Source organism: Protopterus annectens, chromosome 17.part0, assembly GCF_019279795.1.
Source record: "Protopterus annectens isolate FY-2018-M chromosome 17.part0, PAN1.0, whole genome shotgun sequence".
NCBI lineage: Eukaryota > Metazoa > Chordata > Ceratodontiformes > Protopteridae > Protopterus > Protopterus annectens.
In genome coordinates this window covers 213,677,305-213,704,217 of record NC_056751.1, presented here as the reverse complement: position 1 = coordinate 213,704,217, position 26,913 = coordinate 213,677,305, and positions in this window count along the sequence as shown.

Genomic DNA, 26,913 nt, shown 5'->3' with positions numbered 1-26,913 from the left:
AAGCCACAGTAATACAGGGATCATTCCTGGCACTCCCCTTCTTTGTTATCTATACCACACAGATTAACACAGAAGGCATCAGTCTATTGATGTTTGCAAATGACTATGAACTAGGAGCAATAATTGACTCAATGTGTGCTGTGTTCAACATACTGGAAGGCCTTAGTGTGTCAGATGTGTGGTGTATGATGTATGGCCACAATCTGACAGCTAAGTATTGCATTGTTATCCCCTATGTTACAAACCCCGTACCCATTAACTACCACCTAGGCAGTGGTCAACATAATGGCAACTGTGTGTATGGGATGCAGCTGGAGAGTACTTCCGTTTGATAGTTACATCACCACAAAAGACAGGTAGTCATATGTGACACCATTAATCATGACAGGGTGCCATCCAGGAATATAGAGATAACTGCTCAGCCATACTCAATACCCATGTGACCCATAATAGATCACATATTTTCTTTAAGGGTTATTGCCCATGTGTAGATGGCCTACACTGCCCTTCCCAATCCCTAGCTGCACTCTGTAGCATGCAGCCTACCCTGAATAAAGCCATGTCCAACCCAGAGGTGTGGGACATGCTACACTTAATACATCCTGATCCCAAATAAACACATATGTCATGGACATCCACCTTTCTAGTACAAGGATCACAATATGACTGAGACATCCCTGTCCCATACACTTAACATACTCTTGCCATACTATGCATCCCTGTCCAGCAAAGCTGTACATCGCCCCTCTCTGTGACATGGTGTGATGACTGCATGCCAAATATATCAGTAACCATGTGTATCAGTTTTGTGGCACTGCTTGAACTGACCACTGAAAATTACCTGTCTGTTGCCTATAGCTAGGTAACCTGTCTGCCTAGGCTCATAAATGGCCCAGGGCATTTAGCCTACTAGATCACTATGACCGTACATGCTATAGTTGCTATCCAACCCTGCAAATACCATCAGGCTAGCTATTGTCCCATGTGTTACACATATGTAACACAGGCAATACATGGCAGGATGCTACACATCTGCACAATGCCATGTAGATGTATATGGCAAAACACATACATGCATGCAAGTCTGCAGGGTCACAGGTCATGTCCCTAATGGCTATGTATGACTATATATGTGACGTATACACAGCATTAACATTGATTGCATTAATGTGAACACATCCAGGCATGTGCTGATAGGTAAAGACACCACTACAGGCAAAAAGACATGCCCACGTCAAGACAACATTCACATGGTGTATGAGCAATGTCATCACATGACACACACATAAATGGTGATAACATCACATCACCAGAAGGTGTCAAATGTGTGTGACTTATATGTGTCAGTGGTGTTAGTGTCATGTAGATTTACAAAGATGTATTTGTAATCTTAATAAATGTGATACACATGTATGTTCATCTGTACTGCTATACTTCTCTGTGAGTTACCGTGACCTGTCTCCATCATTATGTCTTCCAGGTATGCACCGTAGCAGACTGCCTGTGTACAGCCACTTGGAGGATGAGGTCCTCATTCCATACCTCCTAGACAACTAAACGCTCTTCAGCCATGTGCCTCAGGATGCACAGCAGCAGGATACCCTGTGGGAGGAACTCTATAGAAGGGTAAATGATGCTGGCAGTCACAATCGCACCTATCAGCAGGTGTACCAACACTGAACTGATCTGATAAGATGGGCGAAACAGCGTGCTAATGCAATCTCCATGGAACAAAGTGCTACAGGTGGGGGGCCACTCACCCAGCCCCCGCTCACACATACCGAGGAGCTACTGGCCAACCATGGGACACCTGCAGACCTTCATCCACAAGCTTTAGCTGGTATTGTGGAGGTGGGTGTCTTTCAACCACCGAACCTAGAGTTGCCTGATAAGTCACTACTGCACATAAAACACAATTATATATCACATAGTTACATGTGTTACTGTACAATATGTAATGTAACATCACATGCAAGGCATGTATGCACACATGCCACATACTATAGTCTGCTACTCTATGTATGGCACAGATGTGCATACTCCATAGTATAGTGTATTGTACTGGCTTATGTGCTAACATGGACATTGCACCCTGTAGCTATCACACAGGTGAGGATAATGATCTTACTGCTGTGACACTCCTGTTTAGGTACCTCTGGCATTTTGCAGTGACAGCAGCCTGTGTCAGGTGAGATTGTTATTATTTACCAGGCTTGATAATGCACGGAACATATCAATTGCATGCTATCTGCCATAACACACGTAAACATAATGTATGGTGGTCCTGTTAATAGACACTGGTCAGACCTGCAGTCCATCACACTGTTTACCTATGTGAATCAATTGAAGACTATATGAAACACCTATACTAAACCTTCCCAACTGTCATTGCCAGATGTGTAGACAACAGTGAATACAATGGTGGAGGTGTGTTCCACTGTAGGTTCAGGTACTACATATCAGCATTACACATGTTGGGAATACAAACAGTACTGTACAGAGAGCATATGTGTGCACACACTCTAAATGTGTTGTAGATGGAGTATGACTGGCCCACAGGATACAGCCTTGTGAAGTATACCCTTGCTATGAATGTCACACAATGTCATGTGCTATCAGACATGTCCATGACATGTAGTGGGCTGATTGCAACACTGCTCAACTATCCTGCAAAACATGTCTTACATCCATACATACCACCCTTTGTCTGCATAACCCTGTCCTCAGTGGAGCATATGACATCTATGGGTGAATGTCATATTGGATAACACTGACATGTGAAATAAGATGGCCATCACAACCATTGGACTGAACATGTGTACACATGGCCATGGAGGATGGCCAGAGACATGAAGCAACACACACAGTAGAAGAGATGTACATGTGTGTACACCCTGTTGTAAATTGGCTCAACATAATACAACTATGGCCTTTGTGCAATGGTGATATTGCAGATGTGAAACGCTAAACATTATACAGGCTTGTGCACAGCATGTGTAGGCATAACATGAAATCACCACATAACATGTCTTGAACATCTTGAGTATGTCACGACGTGGAAGCATTCACCTATACAGTATCCAAATACATACATGTGTTGCACAACATACACATACATCCACATCAAGCCACAGATACAGTACATTCACCTTGCTGGTGTCAGACATCACTGTCAAGCCTAATCCTCATGCGTGTGAGGTACACAGATGGCATGTGGGACACAGAGTACTTGTAAGTTAGCCATGTGTGGGCATAATTGCCAGGTATTAGTAATATGGTTGCAGATGTGCAGGGGTGTCATCTGTATACCCTTCTGTGACCTGTGTCACACATTCCACATTAGGGTTTATTGTGTATACACCTCAGTGACGTGGGTCACATTCCACATTAGATATGTATTGTATGTGAACATGGTCATGGCTATGAACTGTGTCAGTAGCTCACACTGTAGAGCAATTGTGAAGCAACATGATGCCCTGCAATGGCTATGCAAATCAGCACAATGTGCAGTATGTCCCTTCATATTTGTAGGATGGACAGACAACATTGCATCAGCTGATGGCCCGTGTTAGTATAGCACATCCCTGAATTGGGACACCATTACCATACTGTAGATTTGAAAGGACACCATTGTGTTACACATGTATGCATGTCATTCAACACGTCAGCAGAAGACATGTCATACTACATGTGATTGGCAAGGTCATATGCCACATAGCATGCCGGTGTACTGTAAACCTGTGCTGGTCTTTGGCACCATTGCAAAGTAGGGACAGCCATGTCAAACATGTGTGTACACCCACATGCACAATGTCTACACTCAGCTCAGAGGTAGGCGGAATAATGTTGAACAGACATGCACTGCTTTGGGGGAGATATGCAAGCTAGGGCTCTGGCAAACATAGTATGCAGTTGACATACCCTACTGCTCATGTCCTCACAAATAGGGGCAGCGGCCAACACAAAGCACCAGTGGCAGATGTACAAAGTTCTGCAATGGTTTGTTAACATGTGGTGTATGTTGCACACACCATGGCAGTGTGGTGCGATGGTGCAAAGTGCATGCATTGTGTTGCAAATATGGGACATAGGCTACTAACACAAATGATGCAACACAGGTATGTATGCTAACCAGCACTATAATTGTGTAAGGTGCATGCCATCTGCTATAACACATGCATGCTGTTGTGTGCAGCTCAAAGATGTATGGTAACTACCACTATAATTGCCTAAGCTGAAACTATAATTGTCTAAGCTGAATGTCATCTGCCATATCACCTGCATGTAGCGTGTATGTGTGTGTGTGTGTGTGTGTGTGTGTGTGTGTGTGTGTGTGTGTGTGTGTGTGTGTGTGTGTGTGTGTGTGTGTGTGTGTGTGTGTGTGTGTGTGTGTGTGTGTGTGCGTGTGTGTGTGTGTCTCTGTGTCTGTGTGTGTGTCTCTGTGTGTGTGTGTGTGTGTCTGTGTGTGTGTGTGTGTCTGTGTGTGTGTGTGTGTGTGTGTGTGTGTGTGTGTGTGTGTGTGTGTGTGTGTGTGTGTGTGTGTCTGTGTGTGTGTCTCTGTGTGTGTGTGTCTCTGTGTGTGTATCTCTGTCTGTCTGTGTGTGTCTCTGTCTGTCTGTGTGTCTCTGTCTGTCTGTGTGTGCCTCCGTCTGTCTGTGTGTGTCTCTGCCCATCTGTGTGCGTCTGTCTGTCTGTCTACGTATGTCTCTGTCTGTCTGTGTGTGCCTCTGTCTGTCTGTCGGTGTGTGTCTAGTATAACTTGTAATGTACAGTTGTTGTCTTCCCCTCACAGATGTTGATGTAGGTGTGTTGCCCTCCTGTGGTCCACTTGATGTTAGTGTCTCCACAGACTCTAGCAATGATGATGAAAGTATGATTGAGGCACAGTCAGGGTTGTCAGGGGCTGAATCTGTGCCATTGGTTGCCATTCCACCTGTCTCCTCCTCATCCTCGCACACAGTTCCCCTGCCTGCACATACCCCATCACCACTGGCCATACAGGAAGGACAGTTGGTGGGTGGTAGCATGGAACAGGGAAGTGTGGTGACTATGGAAGGTGTGCCTGCACACCATGATCCGAGTCAACAGTCTGTTGATGTCCTACACAGGCATGTGCCCAGCACTGCTCGTAGGAGGACCACTGGCCAACATGCCCCTGCGAGACAAAGCACATCAGCTAGAGTCAACAGATGCATGTTTCGGGCTGTAATGGAGGCACAGGCACATGCTGAACAGCGCAACAGAGAAGGTCTGAGGCTTCAGAGCGCTGTTGTCCGTTCATTAACTGACAACATCCAGGCACTTGCAAATGCTCACCATCATCTTGCAGATGTTTTGGATAGATGATTGGGTGACATGGTGGGAGTCCTTGACCGTGACATGTCAATCCTCGAGCGTGGAATGTCTGTGCTGGAACATCTGGTGGGAGTGAGGCATCGGGCACATGGACGTAGGTCAGCTACATCACCTGTTGAAGGACTAAGTGAACATGCTATTGCACATGCCCACTCCCATAGTGGCAGTAGTAGCAGCAGCAGTGCAGCTTGTGCTGTGCAGTCCACACCAGGACACAGCAGGCTATGTGCACGTGGTCCTGGATGGTCCCAACAGGGACATGATTCCAGTGGACACATGTCATCAGAGGGTACCTAATCTGAACCTCTGCTTGGTAGTGCCCATGCAACCCCTGGCAGGTGCAGGTCACATGGCCATGGCTGGACACCGAGAACTGTGAAACCTGCCTTGTACAGTTTGCAGCTGTTAATAATACCCCTGTGTAGGCCAGCCACATGCCAGACCTGTGTGCATGCATACACACACACTGGAAACAAATGTAGAGCACCTCAACACACACATGCATAGCATCCACACATGCCCAATGATATTACAGGCCTTAACACACACACATGATGTCATCCAATGGCACAGTCTAGGCCTCTGGCAAACATTATCACCCTGTGCATATGATGATTCCTGTGCCGCATCCCTGTCATCCACACCATTGGTGCAGGGACATGTTCATATGGTCTGATGCACAGGGTGAAAAAAATAAGCAGGACCAGCATACAAGGCACCTTGAAAGTAAATTTATTGATTTGAGGTTCTTAAAAAAACAGACCGGTTTCGGCAAATATCAAACAAAGCCTTCTTCAGTGAAACACTGTCAGTCTGATGTACAGAGTGCCATGCCCTCTGCAGCCCACACCATGCCTACTATCTGTCATCAATGTGCAGGGTACTAGCAACATATTGGGATATTCTAGGCAAGTGTGCTTGTTTATGACACATGGGTTCAGGACGTATTCCGGGTTGCATACTTTGTTCACCAGGCCTTTTTCCAGATGTAGGGGTATGGGTTGCCAACACAGTCCCTTGGTTGACTGACATCTGTACTCCTCGTGAGGTGTCCATTGTGACATATAAGATGGACACCATATAGGAAAACTACAAAATCTGCTCCCCAACATGTCCAGTGGTTAGACACTCACAGCCACCTCCACACAGTCTCTGACAGTCAAACACACACACACACCTGCCATGTCTTGGAACAGAATCCCTACCTAACTAGTGTATCACACTACAGCATTACACAGTTACAGCATGTGCTATGGAAATTACTGGGTTACAGCAGTCCCAGAGGTGTATGTCTAGGTGGATGACATCAGCAGGATTGCCAAAGGTGGTCATGTGAATTGTAAAGAGTGTGCATACTCTAAAAGGCATTGTTACTTTTTCAGGCAGACAGACACACACACACAAAGTTGGTCTCTCTCTTGGAATAGAACCCCTACCTAACTTGTTTATCACACTACAGCAATACACAGTTACAGCACGTGCTATGGAGAATACTGGGTTACAGCAATCCTAGAGGTGTATTCCTAGGTGGGTGACATCAGCAGGATTGCCAAAGGCGGTCATGTGAATTGTAGAGAGTGTGCATACTCTAAAAAGCATTGTTCTTGTCTCAGGCAGACAGAGGCACACACACATGGACTCTTTTGGAATAGAACCCCTATCTAACTAGTTTATCACACTACAGCAATACGCAGTTACAGCACACGCTATGGAGAATACTGGGTTACAGTAGTCCTAGAGGCATATTTCTAGGTGGGTGACATCAGCAGGATTGCCAGAGGTGGTTATGTGAATTGTAAAGAGTGTGCATACTCTAAAAACATCATTTTTTCACAGGCAGGAAGGCAGACACACCCACACACACCCACACACAGTTGACCTATCTGGGATTAGAACACCTACTAAACTAGTTCAACACACTACAGCATTCCACAGTTACAGCACATGCCATGGAGATTACTGGGTTACAGCAGTCCCAGAGGTGTATTCGTAGGTGGGTAACATCAGCAGGATTGCCAAAGAAGGGCATTCCAAGTGTACTGCAGGTTGTACATGTCTGTTACCTGCATGTACCCACTGCTTACTGTCATGAAAACACATTTACACCTGCCTACAACAGCTTAAAAGTGTCTTATACAATCCTAATTGACAGCATCAACAAGGCTTGTATGTCTTGAACCCTGAACCATGCACACTGAGGTCACTGAACATACCACTAAGCCATCTGGGTTGTACACATGTTGCATGGAGTCTATAATGCACATCCTACTACAGGTATTCCACAGTACTGAAAACAAATAGGACAGTCCATTTGTGTACATATATACAGTACCCTTGAATGTACTGTACTCTGTGAAACAACAAAGACAAGTCTACATCGGTGCAACTGCCATAACTACACATATATATATATATATATATATATATATATATATATATGTATATATATATATATATATATATATATATATATATATATATATATATATATTTATGCACCTACGGGATGTGTACAAACACACATACACACACACACACACACACACACACACACACACACACACACACACATAGATATATATATATATATATATATATATATATATATATATATATATATATAGATATATAGATATTTATATATATATAGATAGATATTTATATATATATATATATATAAATATATATATAAATATACACACATACATGTCTGAATGCCCTTTGTGACACAGAAGGGTTCCAAAGGAACTGACATGTACACAAAACAGAGGCATCTCTTGTGTTATAACATTTAAATCATAAGCAGTTCACCAGAGAAGGGATGATTGTTGTGTATGTAGAGTTTGGGGTGGGGAATGATGGCTAATGTAATCTACCCTGGGGATTGTGGAGTTAGGGTGGGGGAATGATGGGTATGGACCTACATCCCAGTGACCACTTCTGTGTCACTGCTCGACAGTGGAACTGGAAAATAACATACCTAACATAACTGTAGTTGTGCTTGACTGTGTATTCTTTACCATTCCTAACTATGTAATACTTTGTAGACACTGGTCACCACAGATGGCTACCATTCTGTGCTAAAAGACATTACACATATGTATGCCTGGCTACAGGGTAGTCACACACACAAACATGCACACACTTGTCAGTATTCTGCATACACGTCTTGCCTATGTAAAAGTAACTAGTACAGTAGTATGCAGTTGGGGTATGTGCCACCGAGCACATACAATTACTCTTACTCTGATTCCACTTCTGAGCTGGGTGACATCACAGGACTGATTACTTGCAGTGGGGAGGGGGGAAGAGAGAGGTTTAGCAGTTGACAAGGATACATGCCAGTGCAAAAGGAGGTATCTCTTTGGAATGCAGCAAAACCCGCTGTCATGACAGGATGCAGACATAAATAAATACACACAACCATGCTCAGCCATTTTCTGACACACACACTCAGGCATTTGCTGAGACACACACACACATTCAGGCATTTGCTGTCACACACTCAAACACATGCACACAGTTGCCAGTGGTGGGATCAGAACTCCTGCCTATCTATAGATCATTATTACAGTACTACGCAGTTACGAGATGCGCCAGAGAGATTACACATTCCAAGACAGTCAGATTGCCCTTCTACAATTGAGAACAACAACAGGGAGACTGACAGTCATGAAGTACATAGCTGTAGACCTGTGTGTTTAAAGCAGGTGTCCATTACAACCTGTATGCACAAACAAGACACATCACCCGCAGGTAGGCCTGAGAGGTATAGTTGTAGCACAACAGGAACCTGAACTGGAGTATGGCCATCTGCAGAATGGACAACTACTATCACTATACAGGTTTACAGTGGGCAAGCCCATACACTTAGTAACAAAGGGCTTGTTGGATGCACTGACTCAAATTACACAAGGTGGCAGTGGATATGCTCATGCAATTAGTAGCACAGGGTTGTTTGGGATGCACTCCAATTCTAACCACTGAAGGCCACAGTGTGCATGCTCAAACACATGTACAGAACATGGTGTAATGGACACCTGTTGTAAACACACAGGTTTACAGCTAGGTACATCTTACCTGTCAGTATATATGCACATCATACTGGTTTACAGCCTGATACCTGTATGTGGCCCATAAATGATATATCTGTGTCTGTGCTGTGTGATACACATGCATACATGTACATGAAGTACTGACATATATATGTAACGCATACACATTCATGCATGTGTGGACGTGACAGACAATATGTTACCTGGGTCGCACAGGTGGATGCTACCTACAGCATGTGTCACACACCTTGCTGCCCTGAAAAGCATAGCTTGATAGCAGGTTGTGGACAGTGGCATTATACATGGAACAGTGGCATGTGCAAGCATAATGTGTGAGCCAACTTGTGTAATGGTACTGAGGTGCAGGTGTCAAGATAACCTCTCCCAGCTGTGTTAGTAGTTGTCATTATTAGCAGGACTGCTACCCTAAGTATATCTCACATTGGTCATATACACAAGCTCTGCTGCTGTCCGTCACCTTACATGAGGCATTTGCTACCAAGCACATTAATGCCACATGCAGTGATGTTATGGTATGGGTGGCAACTGCTAGACTAAGACAATGAGCCAATGTCCTGCTGTTATTATGAGGTTGTCCAGTGTCCGTCATTCAGGGCTGTCATGACCGAATGACGAGCCTTCAACACAGAACACATGCATCCATGTTACACATGTGTATGGATAATACCTAGGTCGCATTTACCCATATAGCCACATTCCAAGGCAAATGTCCTACACACAGAAGTAACACTCGCATTGGATGCTTATGCTAACCAGTGATAGATGTCTGGATTTAGTAATCCATTTGCTCAATGTAGAACCTACAATGGGGAATACTGACCTCTGTGCAGTGAGGAACACCTGGCTGAAGGCTCTGTAGTGCACAATTGCACTACCATCATATAACTCAGATCCAGGCATGTGGGCCATAACAGTGATATGGAACATTCCAGGTGGTGGTGTACACATATTCATAAAGGCTACTTACATGTAAAGACCACTACTGTGACATAACACATCACAGATGAGTCAGGTACAGGTGACAGTGGCAAATGCTGTATTCTAGGTTGTATCCTCATATACATCAACCACCTTGTTCCCAGACCACCAACACACATCCATATGTGGTATGACATAGTATGGTAGACCACCAGATAACCCTCGATTGGTGGACTGTACCTTGGCCTACATCAACTGTGCAAAGTACCCATGTACAGACACAGTTGCATAATGTGTAATGCAATGCAATAATACCTCTGTAACCAGCTCAGTTGTACACATACCAGGGTCCGTTGGATGTTGTCAACATTAACATGGTCAACTGTTGCTGTACACCAGTAAACAACACCCTCATGGCTGGATATGACCTAACTGTACCTACCTGGATATGTACATCCCACACTCATACAACATAAATCACATTACCATAGCTTTCATTTTCCTTTCTACATACAGGTGGCTACAGTCATTACACACATGCACATGGCAGATAGCATGCTAACAGTACATATGGTTTGATATCTATGCTGACAGAGGTAATATCCCCTCTCTACTGGTCACCCATGACACCTATTATATCATGCAACACCCCATGTGGCATGTACGTCCTTAGACATGTCCACCTAATGCAGTGCCTACAAACATACCCAAATAACAGGACCATAGGACCTACACAAGGCCTGTATTGACAGACTCAGGGGAAATCCAGCTTTGCTTTGTATGTTCATGAGTAGTCACAGGTGATATGTTCATGACATGTACAGCCATGTGTGGCCACAGCTCCTACATATACCCCATGTCAACAATTGCAAGCCATGCATGCTGTGTGCTGTCTGGACATTAGCCTTAGTACCACAATAGCCAGTACATGCTGGGGTGAGATGGTTACAAGCCACAAACCTCACACATGCTTGAATGAGTGTACTGCCTATCTCTAACAGAGCACATTGCTGGCACTCTTCCAGTACACATGAGGTGTGTGTGGCAAATATGATGTGCTCATTGTTGACCATTAGCGTGCCCCGGCTTTACCATGGCACTGTCAAGTAACAGTTTGTAGGAGCATGAAATGAAATAATGCTGTGTGTGCCATGCTGATATGTGCTGTTGTAATATATGTACACTTGGCTACTTGGTGAAAGTAGAGGTGTCCTACCAGTACATGAATACAACATCCATTATGGTGTAATGCTCAGCTATGTTTCACACATGGCGTGGGGAAGGTGTGGAATGTATCCTCTTGACCTGATAGTGCACGTACTGATGTAGACTGCATATGTGTACATGTATTGATGTTTGTGTAGATTCCATGTGTGTGCAGTGTCTGATGTTTGAAGGTGACTGTTGTCTTAGTACATCATGCTGTTGCAATACAGCCTCAACATTGCCAACTGTATATGGTGATATGATCTAAGTACAGTAAGCCGTACATGAGGTATGGACAGATGTTTGGACATGACTACTAAGTGGTGGGGGTTCTTTGCAGATGAATGATTACTGAGGGCAGCTCACTGGTGTGTTACAACCAGCCCTACAATAACCTGTGTACCTGCTAATGTCAGGTTTTGTTAACTGAAGTGGAAGACAGACAATGTAGAATGCTGTAAGGGTGACACTGAAGGCAAACCTCATGATACCTGTAACAGTAATAGCTTCCCTGTGCATATATTGTGCATATATCAACAGAGTTGTCAAAGGAAAGAGTCACTAAGCATTGTACCGGATGCAATAGTGCTGTACTTCTGTAGTACCTGTCATGAGATAGGCAGGTGTTTGATTCACAGTACTGGCACGTGTGGGTGTATGTGTCCATATATGTCAGGTATGGTTGAGAATATATCCCACATGTTATCACTCTCCTGAACACTGTTGTTGAAACCAGTACAGAGTGAAGTGTAGAAAGAAAGGCATAGGCAGGTGGTTAAACCTCACACATGTAAAGTGTCTGTATGTGTGTGACATAGGTGTGTATCTTTGTGAATGCCACTGTGTGTGTGTGTGTGTGTGTGTGTGTGTGTGTGTGTGTGTGTGTGTGTGTGTGTGTGTGTGTGTGTGTGTGTGTGTGTGTGTGTGTGTGCGTATGGCTGTCCGTGTGTATGGCTGTCCGGTTCCTTGAGTGAGGCTGTATTTTACCATAGTGAAATGTTAATGCCCCCTCCCCCCATCCACTCAATGCAGTCTAGCATCAGTACAATAGGCACATAATTGCGGACAATGTGCCTTCACTATGTTCCCCACTGGATGCCTGCAACATATGTGGTGCCATCAAATGTGATCCACAGAAGCCATACAATGCCTTACACATGTGCCTTGTATGGACTGATGCTACTGACACCAGGGAATACCTGTATCAATGCAGGTGCAGGGTCAATCTACTGACTATAAGCAGGTCCTGCCACACCAGGCCAGTATTAGCATATCAGAGGGTAACAGTCTGTGTACACAACATGTGCCAGCAAAACCAGGTACACCTGTACATGTCACTGTACATTATTGTGGGACATGCACATCCCAGGGAATGTCCATGTCAAGCACTATCAAACACAGACATGGCATGCATTGCAAAGCTATGACCATACACAATGGTAACCAGGATGTTAGGACAGTTCATACAACACCCATCTGTGTGGGACATTGCAGACACTACACCCCTGTACCACACTGCACACCATTGTTGGGTGGTGTGATGCCAAGGATTACCCCTCACCCAGCCTTGTACAGCCATCTTGCACAGCCAACCACTACACACCCATGAAGCAATGCACACATGCATGTCAGTACTAGCATCCTTGTGTCTGCATGTGGGGTATGATGCTCCCAACCACAGTCACTACCAGTATAACTCCCATTGGCATACCGACAGATGTCAAGCACATTCACATGCCCTAGCCCATAGAACCTCCAGATATCCTCTGTGTTGCATGTAGTACCTGTGCATTACTGCAGTGTGACAAACTAAGTAGTTTGGAAGTGTATTTGTGGGCCTGGCAAAGAGTATCAATGTAAGTCCATTAGAGAGTGTGGTTGTGTTGACAATGACATCCGTTCATATGGACAGCCATGTGTGCTACACCTAATGTATGTCTACTATATCTCTGATGCAGATGTCGCTCACCAGCACACATATATGTTCTTACAGTACACCAACATGTCAGCTTTGTGGCACATGGAGTAACTGCATGCACTTGTAATAGTAATGACTAGTCAGTCAGGGGTTTGAACCCCTGTACTGGTAGGTGTGTGACAGACGATGCTTAGGTATTAGTCTCCAAGCCCTTCTCTGATGTACTGTGCCTCATTCTGTCCCTCCCACACACTCTCTGGTGGATGTGGAGGTGTACACCTGCTCAGCAGCAGCTTGTATTTTGTCAGTGATGGCTATGATCAGGTGATGGTCTCTGCACCTATTGCAGTCGTCCTCTAGCTGATTGCAGATGGAACAGCTGTGATGATGTTCCCATAGCCAATTGCATGAAAAACACAGTACAATATCTAGGAACATCATGTCGGTGTTTGCCCATGACAGTCACTGTGAGTGGTACCTGGATCTGGTGTTTGGTAAACAGCATCACAGATGATATCTGGATGTTCCTCAAACAACATGCACAGTGAGAAATAGCCTAAAGACAGGAGAGTGATGTGCCAGACATGACTACAGCATGTAAGTGTAGCTATGCTTCATTGAGACTACTGCCTGTTTAACAAGTTGTGTGTAGTAATGACTATTCTGCATGTTTTAAAACTGACAAGACAGTGGTCTGTTTGTGAGGGTCACCAATCTGTAGGACCATCTGTGGACTCTCAGTGTGTGGAACTATTTGTTTCCTGTGCTACTCACTGAACACACATCTGTGAACTACAGGAGCATAGTGTGAGGATTGCAGTCAGTACATGGTGAAAGTGATAAGTTACTGCCATCGCTTCCCTAATTGGACATATGTCACAAGAAACAGTGGTATGACAGACACTGTCTGGGGTTCTCAGTGACATGCCAATAATGGGCCACTGTTTATAGCTGCAGTCACAAGTCTTCTACACTTTGTACAGATGTCATGCAATATATATGCATGTGTTGTGCTCCCTCTGCAAATGTATACCATTTGTTGTGTTGGGTTGATGGTCATATCTAAGCATCCTGTTATAAGTAATCCTGAATGCTGTTGACTATTACTAAGCCATATCTGTGTTTAAACTGCAACACCATAGGCTGTATGGGTTTGGAGGTCCCAGCCGAACCTCTTGTCCCACCTCAGCTGGCCATGGCATTGGGCACCAGCACATCTGGGGACCAGCCTTGGATCTTCACCTCTGTTGGTTCTGCACCACCTTCTGGTGGTACCTACACTGAGGATGGGGTTTGTCCCCCCTGGGAGCAGGTCCAGACAGGAACATGTCCACTGTTGTACCATCCCGGACATGGAGCATAGGGGGCTCAATAAGGGGTTTTGAGGCCAGATATGCCAGCTCAAGCGCAGAGTGTCACATTTACAGGGTGAGGCTGCCCCTCCTAGACAGCCCCCAGCACTGCCACCTTTGCAGCAGTTTTGGTGCAGTGGTGGCTGCCCATGGCTGGGGACCTCTGTCCCACTGTTTCCATCTGGGAGCTCATGGGCTTGTGACTGCCGAACACCCCTCCTCATCTGAGGTGTAACCCCCACATGTGTCATATACTGACCCTGTATGCTGTTTTGTCTGTCATCCTTCCCTACCTATCCTCCATGAGCATACTTACTCTCCTTCCCCCACATCCCACTCTCACCCTACGGAAACAAAAGGACAATCAGTTCATAGAACAACATTTGCCCCATACATAGCTGTCCATTTCACACATGTGTCCACTGGACACATGTAACCCTTTTAATATGCATCAAAACATACTCCAGTTTTCCTCACCCCTGTCTCTCAGGCACACGATCCTAGTATGCACATGACTCCTAAATGTTCCAGGTACATGTGATGTGGACGACCCCATTGTACACACAACACTACCGGTCCCTCTATGGTTACCCCATTTACCTTTATCATGATGATGATGTTGCACACAGCAACTTGCAAGAGTACTGTTCTCACATAATGATTGGACAGGAACTCTTGTGTTAATGTAAATAACATGCACAGAGTGATGTATATGGCCAATGTACAAATGTTTGCATGTATGAATGACACATGTCTGTCTGACGGAGTCTTGATATTACATTGGACAACACCATTACATAATACAGGCATTGCTGGTGTTTCCCTTTTCATTCCTTTGTAATCCTTTGTTGTCACATGGGATGTTCCTGATATATATATATATATATATATATATATATATATATATATATATATATATATATATATATATATATATATATATTATCTATATCTGGACATAAATACTCACACATACATCTACATGATGGAATACATTCCCTATACTGTTGAATGACTGCACTGGATGATATGTTTGTGATAAGGTCCAATGTCTGTATATCTGCCATGCCTAAGTAGTAAATCACAATAGCTGTGTGTGCAGAGTCCTGGTTTTGAGCCTTGCAGATGCTGTTTATTTTGTTGCTGGGCAGAACAAAGCCATTGGATACGGAGTGATTAAGGCACATTAAAGCAGTTGTGAGCGGGTGTGCATTGGTTTGCGCAGAGCTAAGCAATGCTAACCTCTGCTACAGTTTCTTACACTCAGTTAGCCTCTACATTGCTTTACCAGTGTAATACTCACATACTGGTGGCCAAATAGGCTTACATCCGCTTGCTCCCATACTTACAAATGCACTGCATTTGGTGTTTGCATCTGACACTCACACCACTGGGTGGGAGTGAGGACTATGATATTATCTTGTGATGCCTATTATATTGGATTACATGCCTACGGTATCGGGAATGGCTGCTCATTAGGAGACAGCATGTCATTCGACTGTACGGAATCCGCAACCTGTCAAGAGTTTGATTCATATTATTGATGTGTTCCTCTTACAATCTGCACCTGTCTGGCTAATACATGGGAACTGACACTCTTCCATACAAACAAGTAATTGGGTTTTGCAACCCACATCCTTCAGCTGAGTTATGCTACTGCATACCTAATATTCTATCATCTTTCTAAGGTTGTTAGTGGAAAATGTGCTTTCTGTCCCTATCAGACCTCTCATACGATTGGGGAAAAATACAAACTGAATCAGGGACATGGCATAACAACATCAGGGACACATTTAAATTATTGGTGCTATAACCTGACACATTGACAGACTCAGCGCATATGAATTCATACACATTTCCTGAGGTAAATGATGTTTATAACTCTTAACTGTTGTCGTTATTCATTACATGTAATTCACCACCTTTCCTCCAAATGTCACTAGTTTAAGGAGGGATTAAGTAGGACAGAGTTAGAAATTGAGTCAAAATCAGGGACGTCCCTGGAAATCAGGGACAGTTCAGAGGTATGATCCCTATTTGTTCCCCTAATGGATTATGTCCTGTCCAGTGGATTTGCTCTTAGGGGTTGAGAGGTATGGGCATCAGCTATGCCCATTTTGGAATATTACTTACATCCCCGGGGTGGTCCTAATATGACTACTCCAGCTAACACCTGCACGCTTAAGCCCATAATTGCATACCCATAGTTCCACCACCTGCCACTCCTCTACAGCACTCATCCTTACTGTGGGTGCAGGTGGGGTATAAACACACCACTACACACTGTCCACTCTCCCTGTGTCAGGACACATGTTGTACGTTGTGTCGACCCATGGCTTATCAGGCTTGCACAACCTTCTGGTCCGTGTACATCTACAGTCTGCTTTGATAAGTCATTACCAGAACTGCCTCTGATGATCATTATTTTTTGGTGTCCCACAAGGGACATCAATGTCTATGTTTCAAGATTAGACCTGGCAGGTCTCTTCCACTGGTAGCATTCTGCCGGTGGTCTGGGAAGCAGTGATGTGTTTACCTTTATTGTGTGTCTGTATGTCTCACCGGCCTTGCTGGGGGGTGGGGGGGTCGATGCTATATGTTACATGTTTGTTTATTGGACCCCTCACCTCCATATGCATGGCCTGTGAACATATGTAACTCGTAACTGCTGTATCATATCCTAGCTATATATACATGTGTATATTTACAATCACATATATATATATATATATATATATATATATATATATACATATATATATATATATATATATATATATATATATATGTATATATATATATATATATATATATATATATATACACATTACTATATACAGATATATCTGTATATGTACACATACATGTATATTTATATTTTGTTGTATATATATATATATATATATATATATATATATGTATAAAAACAACATATGGGTCTATGGAAGTCTGCATATGTATATATTTATATGTGGGTATGTATCTGTATTCTGTCTCTGTATGTATACATTTGTACTATGGAGAGGGAGAAGATTATCTCTATGTCATTATTGGTAGATATACACACACATATCTCTACATATATACATCTACATTTGGTTATTCTGTTCCTTGCCATATAGATTACACTTTGCTGCAGTGGGACCCTTAGTAGGTGTGGCTGCTCGTTGGGTGACGCCTCTGCCCAATGAACACATTCGCTTACATCCCTACGGCTGTCCATATAGGCCACATCAACCAACACCTGTACACCTAGACCCATAAGTAGCCACCCATAGTTCTCCCACCCGCACCTCCTCAACAGCACCCCAACCTTACTCTGGGTCCTGGTCTGTTCTGGACACACCACTACACGCTGCCCACTCTCCACTTCACAGGACCCATTTTATACAATTGTCTTGGCCCGTAGGTCATCAGGCATAACTGATTCGATCTGAAAACTTACTAAGTTTTTGAATTTCACTAGACTGCCAACTTCTTACCATGCTTTACCTTTTTTCAGCTTCCTTGCCCCAGTGAGATGATTCCAGAATTCATAGTTTTTACATTAAAATACTGGATTTCTGAGGTTCACTTACTGTTATAATAAGTCATTTGTAAACGATCTAGATACACAATCACTAAAAGTGAAAACGAGGTGGGTGTATCAAATATAAACAGAAGACCAACCTTTAGCAATTCCCTAAAAAATGATTTCCAACATCAGTTCTGTGGTTACAGAGCTAAGGGAAACCATATAGAGACCACTTTTAGTGGTGGGGCATAGTGAAACATTCATCAATAAAGGTCGGTAAAGGTCAAGTGAACAGGGATAATCCCATTCATAGGTTTAATCTTAGCGTACAACACCATCTCTAATATGATAAAACTATTATTAAGAAGAACTGGAACATTTTCAGGACCAATACGCAATACCAATATCTCATTCCCCTTCTTTCTCTCCCTATATTCTCTACTCCACTGTTCTATGTTGCCTACCTGTAATAACGATCTCCTTCTTAGTACTAAAAAAAATATATATATATATATATATATATATATATATATATATATATATATATATTTCTCCATTTATTTTTATCTCTCAAATGTTTGTTCTCTCTATTTGATCTTACCTTAAACCTACTAAAGGACTCTACAAGTTTATCTTACCTACAATTTAAACAATTTACTGTAACTCATTTTACTATTTGTATATATTGTATGCTTTGTCACTGCCGATGCTTGGAGCTTTTCTCCCCGGGCCTCTACTGAAAATGGACATATATCCAGTTAGACTAGCGCGGTCAACAAATGTAAAATGAATAAATAATACTTTAATTCTGGAAATCGTGGGTGACCAGCCACATTTTGTTTATAAGATGGCTGACAATTTGAAGAAAATGTTTGAGCAAGATAATCCAAAAGATGTGTCCACTGGGGCCAATAAGGGTACCACTAAATGGGGTAACTGCAGACAGTGTTATTTTTGATGGACCTATTTTGTATTTGGACAATGGTCTCAACAGAAAGATTACTTTTCAGAACGGGAATTGTGCAGCCACTACGACAGTGCATTCTATACAGGCAAGACTTAACTAACTCTTAAGAAAAGAATTTATGAAAATACACATGACATTAGAAGGGCAAATGAGAGCAACACACTATACAAGCATTCTCTTCTATGTCCAAATTAAAAAAAAAATGTTTTCAAATATTAGAAAAGTAAACACAAACCCACGAGGAAGAGCCTGGGAAATTAGACTGGCAGTTCTCATTTACTGCCTCCAATAAACCAGGCTTGAATGAACACATCTCTAGCAATCCCATGTTGAGGTTAAAAGCAGCTAAATTGTAATGAACCATAGTAATTAACATCATGTTTAGCTTAGGTCATGTGATAGGTTATATTTCATGACACTTGCAATATTTTAGTCCTGTATTATTATGAATCTGATTAGATTCTTGCTTGAATGCTTCTATGCCCATGACTGTTTATATATTTTTAAACACTTGACATTTTATGTACATGACTATTTCTATATGCATGCATTTTGATTTTGTTTCATTCCTATTTCATTTTTTTCATCCAACAAATGTTCATATTGTTATATTGTGATGGATATTTCATTTAGTATATCAAGTAGTGATGAGTTTACTATTTTACACTTTTAAAGTTCAGAGATTTGTTTGTATATGTATATATAGTTAAATAATTTATTTGTGACTAGTTATGCATGAAGTGTCATTTAAACTTGTGTGTTTGTTACCTTCATAACGTTCCGATGAAATCAATTTCATGCTGTCGTGGATGATATCACTTAATTGCATGGTTTTAATAAATTTATTTTTGACCACGTGTAGTTGTAGTTCTATTTGATTGTACACTATGTGCTCATTTCTCAGTTGGTTCTTTACGGCTTCTGAACATACTTTCACCCTTCCTTTGGTTTTTAGTTTTATTTGGCACCGGCTGTTTTTTAAGTCTGGAGCAAATTGATGGTAGTCAGACACTTATTGCTACTCCATTTTTTGACAACATTCACTGAATTTGTTATAAATTGTCTTAAATCGTACTGCTCCTGCTACAAATTGTCTACCTCCATTGACAATAACTATACATATCTATCTATCATACATATATGTGTGTGCCTGTTTGTGTATATATACACATAAACTCACTTAACCATTTCTGACTTCAAATTGAAACATCTACATGAACAGACAATTCAGACATTACTGTGGAGTGTATTCAGTGTAGTACAAAGAAATATATAGTCTATTTTAATAACCCTTTCCCTGCATTTATGCAGACTTTCTTTCTTCCTTGTGCATAAGTTTCCTAATCTACAAAATTCAGGCCATAATATTTCATAGCTATCAACTTCCACGTCTTGTTTATTAACGTCATCAAAATCCGTAACTGAGATAATGTCTAAATTTACTTCTTAAACTGTTTCAAATGCTCTAACAAATCTATGTTAATGGGAGGAGGGGTGTTGAGCACACATGCACACAATTTTCACTTTACCCTCGGTAAAGGCATCTAGTATAACACTTTTCTCATGCCATACAATGGTCATGTATAGTTGCTTCTTTGTTTTTCTATTAGTCATGATTATGTTTCCTGAACATTATTTATTCTCCTTTAATCTAAAATAGTCTTCTTCAACATAGATTCCCTTTCTTCTACTTATTCTTCCTGTAATAAACAAAAGTCTACCAAACAAAAAGATAAGAACTGTCTTAATTTAGTTTACAACTAATAATCTATTGTTATCTGATACTATTTGCATTCAGACAAGAGCCTGAAAACTAACCATCCTCTATTACTTTCACTTTTTAATGTTTTTTTTTTTTTAAGATAATTTTTCTAACACAAACAGTGTGTTTATCTTTAATAAGAGTACTTTTTTCTATTTTTGAGGTTAAGCCATCCTATTTAGATTTTGCAGCAATGCTATAGTCTTCTGATTCATGTGTTGTTTTGTTCAGATTGCAGGTACTCTTGGTTGATTAAAGCCATTATCTCATTCTAAGCCAGCCCAATGACACAGTATCCATCTATGCCACTGGTGAGCCAAGTTCAGAAAAGAGTTAGGCCACTGGTAGGATTGGTTTGGAGGGATATGAAGAAGCAGCCAATGAAGAAGCAGCCAATGGCCCATTCTTTAATCCCATAGGACTGTTAGGGAAATACAGTGCCTGTGCAAACTGTGATATAGACCAGGAAGCCTGACAGGTGAATTTCTCAATTTACAAAGAGATGAGATGATGTCTTGACATCATTGAGTTAGCCCTTGCTACAGCTAGGGATTCTGACCAGCTGCCAGAAGAATGATAGCATTTATATTCACCTTCCTCACTCACTAACTTTCCAGGAATAAAAAAGAGCTATCATACACGCTGGCCTTCTGAAAGGTCTCTGAGTCCACTTGGTGAAAGATTACATCCAGCAGTGCCTTGTAAGGAATAATGGGACATCCTTCATTGAGTCAGGGGGAAGCAAAGGTGAACAATTGAAGGCTATGAAGGAGCCAGTGGAAATTATAAAATAATAGCCTCATTTCTAGTACTTAATTTTATGACCATTTGTGCTCCACTTCCTAAATATTTCTTGCTTTCAACTCCATCTACCATCTTAGGACTCTTTCCCTGTCACATTGTCAAGATCGCATTCCAAACAGAAACGCATTTGGCTACCACATTGTCTGGAACTTATCTTACAAGTTGTTAATATGTCCACTCTCTCTACACTGGTCACAGCATTATTTATCTCATTGCAGCATTTAAGAGTCCAAATTAGCCACAATGATAACATGATTTGGAATGAACATTAAAGTTCTTCTGCACCTAAAAATATTCCCAATAGTGTCTAAATGCACAAGTTCATTGCTTTCCACAAAGCTTCCCATTCTTCAGGCCAGAGACCTCTTTGGTCAGTTTTGTAATATATATTAATAATATGTATAATATGTATATTATATTGCCCACTTATTTTCAATTACTTAACACCAAATGCTGTTTGCAATCAGCACAACTGTTCTAAACCAGAAGAAATGTATTTTGCATTTACTGGGGTCATATATAAGCAACAGTGTAAGCATGGCTTGGCTGCACAGACTTCATTTTATTATATGCTTTCTCAAATTTCATAGCAAAGTCTATAGTCATAAAAGCAACATCAAAAAAAGCTTCTGACTTTAATTTAACAAAACTATTAAATTCAGCAAGGTAAAATCAAGTAGTAGCACACTGCAGACCAAAACACACAATCGATCTATTGTCTTTCTGTTTGTGAAATTCCGACCAAAGCTCTTGTATAATGTAACGCTGCTATATGCCAGCTGTTGCGCTCCATATTTCCTTTTCTCCTGGCAGCTACACTTGCATGTATTCTCATCATTCTTTCTTCTCCTTCCTCATTCCATATTTCATTGTACATATGCCATTTACATACAGCCCATCCCCATTATGTGAAATCATACTGGCCTGGCTGAAATCTCTCTGTTCAGTCACAGGGCCAATATTAAGTTGTAGGTGAGGGAACACACACAGTGCTGGCATTGTAATGAGAAGATTCTTCATTCTTTTCAACTATGTTACTCTGCATCTACTTTCAACACGGTACAAATCAGCCTTGGGCATTATTCTTAGTTGTAATTCATTTGTAATTCTTTACTTCTAAAGTCTGCAATCAGAAGTCCTTCCTTCTATGAGTTTGTTGGCATTGTATTCCCTAACATCTCCATGAGCTTTACAACCATTCATTCTTCATTGTTACCTAGTTATTCAAAGCATACTTTCAATATACACTCATCATTTTTACAATTCACTTTTCCATTTTTCTACTTGTACATTCCCCTTATCACCCTATCCCTTCTGACACAGCTATTTAGTAAACCGTTAATCACCTCACAATTTTCAGCTTGTTACGCAACATCTCTTCACATCTTATCTTCCAGAAAGCCAATATAAGGACTGCTTCCACAAGCCCATATCAAGCCATACATATTGTTTCATTGGGGATTGTGCAAACACTACAATATACAAGCAGTGAGAAGCATTCTAAGCATGAACCTCAAAGCATTATTGGGATTAATTAAATTTACATCATATGGATCACTCATTACTGGTAGTTCAAGGAATGGATGCAAGAAAAACAGATCTAGTAGTCCATGAATAACAGACAAAAGTCACATTGATCATTGAAATTGCTACATCCACTAATTACAATGACTTACATACAGACAGACATGGGATTTTCAGACAGAAACAATGGCAATGTGGAAAATTAATATCCAGACAATTCTAAGAGAAGTAGGAACAACAGGGCTAACAAAAAAGAATTTACAGTCATACTTAGATAAGTGACCAGTACATGTAGCGCCATATGAGTTACAGAAGGGGCAATTCTGGTCATATTGTGGGTGTGGAGAAGAGCACTCTTGGCTAATATCAAAGAATGAATCAGTACTAATTTCATAAACTCTAATCATACCCTGACTTGGTAATGAAGTCCATTCCCATCATTGTATTAGAAGCACACAAGACTTGGAGAAATAAAAGCAAGCCCTTATATTGCTCAAAGCAGCATTTTATCCCAATAATTTTTTTCCTTTTTCTCATTTGATACTTTCCTGACATTATAGTATACATATGTTTATATCTGAAAAATTATCTCTAAAACATTCATTAAGCATTTCCAAAAAAAAAAATAATTTTACAGCTTAAAGATACGTGTTCTAAGGTTTCCTGTACTTTACAAATATTAAAAAAATCTTTTCCTTGAACTTTGAATTTACAGTTTTCTTTTACTGGTAGCACGTCTAGCAACAGTTTCTATAAATATCTCCACATTTGTTAACATTTTAAACCTTGTCTGTCTGTCTTTTGTAGCTAATCTTTTTTGGTTCTCCAAGTGTCTCCATGGCTACACATACAATTTAGTTACACAGACAGATAGTACCCTGACCTTTGGCAGCCATGTGTCCACAGTGGTGAGGAAGTTCTTATATGTGACACAACTTATAAGTAAGGCTATGGCACCCAGACCCAAGGAAATTATAGTCCAGCTCTACTCAGTCCTCGTTAGATCAATAATAGTGTATAATGCACCCTTTTGGCATGTACTTGACTAGGCATTTACAGCTTTAATAAAATTTGGTGACTCCCAGGAGAGAACAGGTGTTTTGATCTTTGATATCAAGAAGCTATTCAACAGGGTGAGCTGGGACTTTCTATTCACAATCCTCCAACATTGGAACTCAGGCCAATAGTTTAAAGACTGGCTCAGACAGTTGTATGAACCTTTGAACCTTCCTACAAGGTCTTGGTTAATGGGGTTTACTCCTCCTCAAGCTCTGTTAGAAAAGGTTCAAGAATCAAGACAAGGTTCCCCCCAGCCACTCAGCATTTTTCTTATAGTCAAGGAGGAGTTAGCATGTAGGGTGAGGAGATACTTGATGTACAGGTCAGACTTGATAGTTCTTTTCAAGTTTTCATAATGTTTGTTGATGGCTGTGTTCTACTGAGCTCATATCTGCCTGCAGTTTTTAGGAAAGTCCAGCATGTCTTTGCTTCAGGAGATTGTTGGGACTTCACTATAATCTTAACCATGATTATGTGTAGTAGACTTTACTTTAAATAACTCATTTATTCCCATGAAACAATGAGTTAAATACCTGGGTGTGATAGCAATGCCTACTTTAGTAGACACTTTGGGTACAAATTATTACTAAGGTTAGCTTGCCAATTCAGCTGCATCACCATTTCTTAGCTTGTATCTAAGACGTAATTGATTTGGCAGTGTTGGACAGTAAGGGGCAGAGGATAGCCTGCTCTTTAGCTGTTTATCGTCCAAGGTTTTATGGTGGAATTGGCATTCTATCCTGACTACTTATGCAGTGGCCTCTCAGCTTAGAACTTTTTTGAAGAAAGCAAAGAAGTAAAGGTATTAACTGGAAATTTTCACCATTTGTTAAGCATCTGTTTGTTCTGATTTCACACCAAAGAGTGTATCATATAACTGATTTCTTTGCAGTTAAAAGCATTCTCTAGGGTGTTTTTGTTCCTTTATCTGTTTGAAACTTCAATTTAGTGTCTCACTGCTGTTTTTCTGCTGTGATAAACATTTCTATAATGTTTTCTGCCTAAAATAGTGTAGCTAGTAGCTGTAGCATAGTTTCTCACTCTCCCTCCCTATTGGTCTCTTGTTCTTATACTTGGTGGCTTTGCAGTTGCCCGCTCCTAGTATAAATTTGATCTGGGACACTCCTTCCAATCCATTGTCATTAGCTCATTCTTTATAATACAGAGAACATTTGGAAATGCCAACCCCCTTAGATATTTAACATTGAATTATCTCCTTTCTCTGTTTCCACTTTACTAAAAAAAAAAAAAAAAAACATTATTCAGCTGCTTTTATATTATTTGTGTTTCTTTCTCCAACTCTATTACTTCATCTTGTTTTTTCTGCTACTTGTTCTCTAAAATATTGAATTGCATCTTTTCTGCTGCATTTATTACTGCTTGTTTTTAGCCTGTTTAAATTTTAAGTGTTCTTCTAAGCCTCTTAGTTTTGGTTTAAACACTTGGGCTTTAGGTCTACCCCTTAGCTCTCTCTGGCTTCCCTCCCTCCGATTCTGACAAATATGGATGGACAATTTCCTACGGTTTCTCCTGCTAGCCTGGTTGATATGGGTATCCAGAGACAATGTAGCAACTGCCTCATGTACATGAACAACCATCTACTACTACTACCTAGGAACATAATTTGTGAGAGATGCAATTACATAAAGAAGCTAGAGTCTATGCTCTCTCCATCACAAGCCAGTAAATCTGGCACTGAGAAGGTTATTGACACAATCACTACACCTCAAACAATACCCACAACTACACAACACACACCCACATATGCGGAGGTTCTTAACAAAAACAAACCCAAATAAAGGAGATCTCAGAGGTAAAAACACATGAGAACTCCATAACCCTCCACACTACATACAATATATAGTCCACACACCAGTTTCTCACAATCACTAAGGCCTAACCATAAACCCAACATATTAGTCATAAGAGACTCCATTGAGAGACACACAGATATGCCTCTCATCAGGCTGGATAAGGAGAAAGTCATAGTTAGTTGTTTGTCAGGTGCCACAATCTGCCATATCACACACACACTTACATTTTGCAACAACAGGTACTGTTATGACTCCGTCATAGTCCATGCTGGCATGAACGACTTGAGACGTACCTTCCTGGTCTATATGAAGAGAGACATGACCAAGCTCTATGAATATATGTCCCGGGCAGGTACGTCCCTAGCCTTAAGCAGCTATCTGCCGTCACCCAGAATGATGCCTCAGTACAAAGAGAAAATTATTGACTTCCTTCCTGATCCCAAAATGTGGGCAGCAAAGCCAAAGAAGGTGGAGTTTCAATATATATTAAAGACGCACACACCTCCAGGGTGGTTAAACAGTATGACACAAAGGAGAGACTCCAGGTGCAGTTAACCATTAACAAGACCCCTATTCAAATTATAGCTAGGTACAGGCCCCCAATTTGACTCAAGATGCCCACTCCACCTATCTGGACCTCTTCA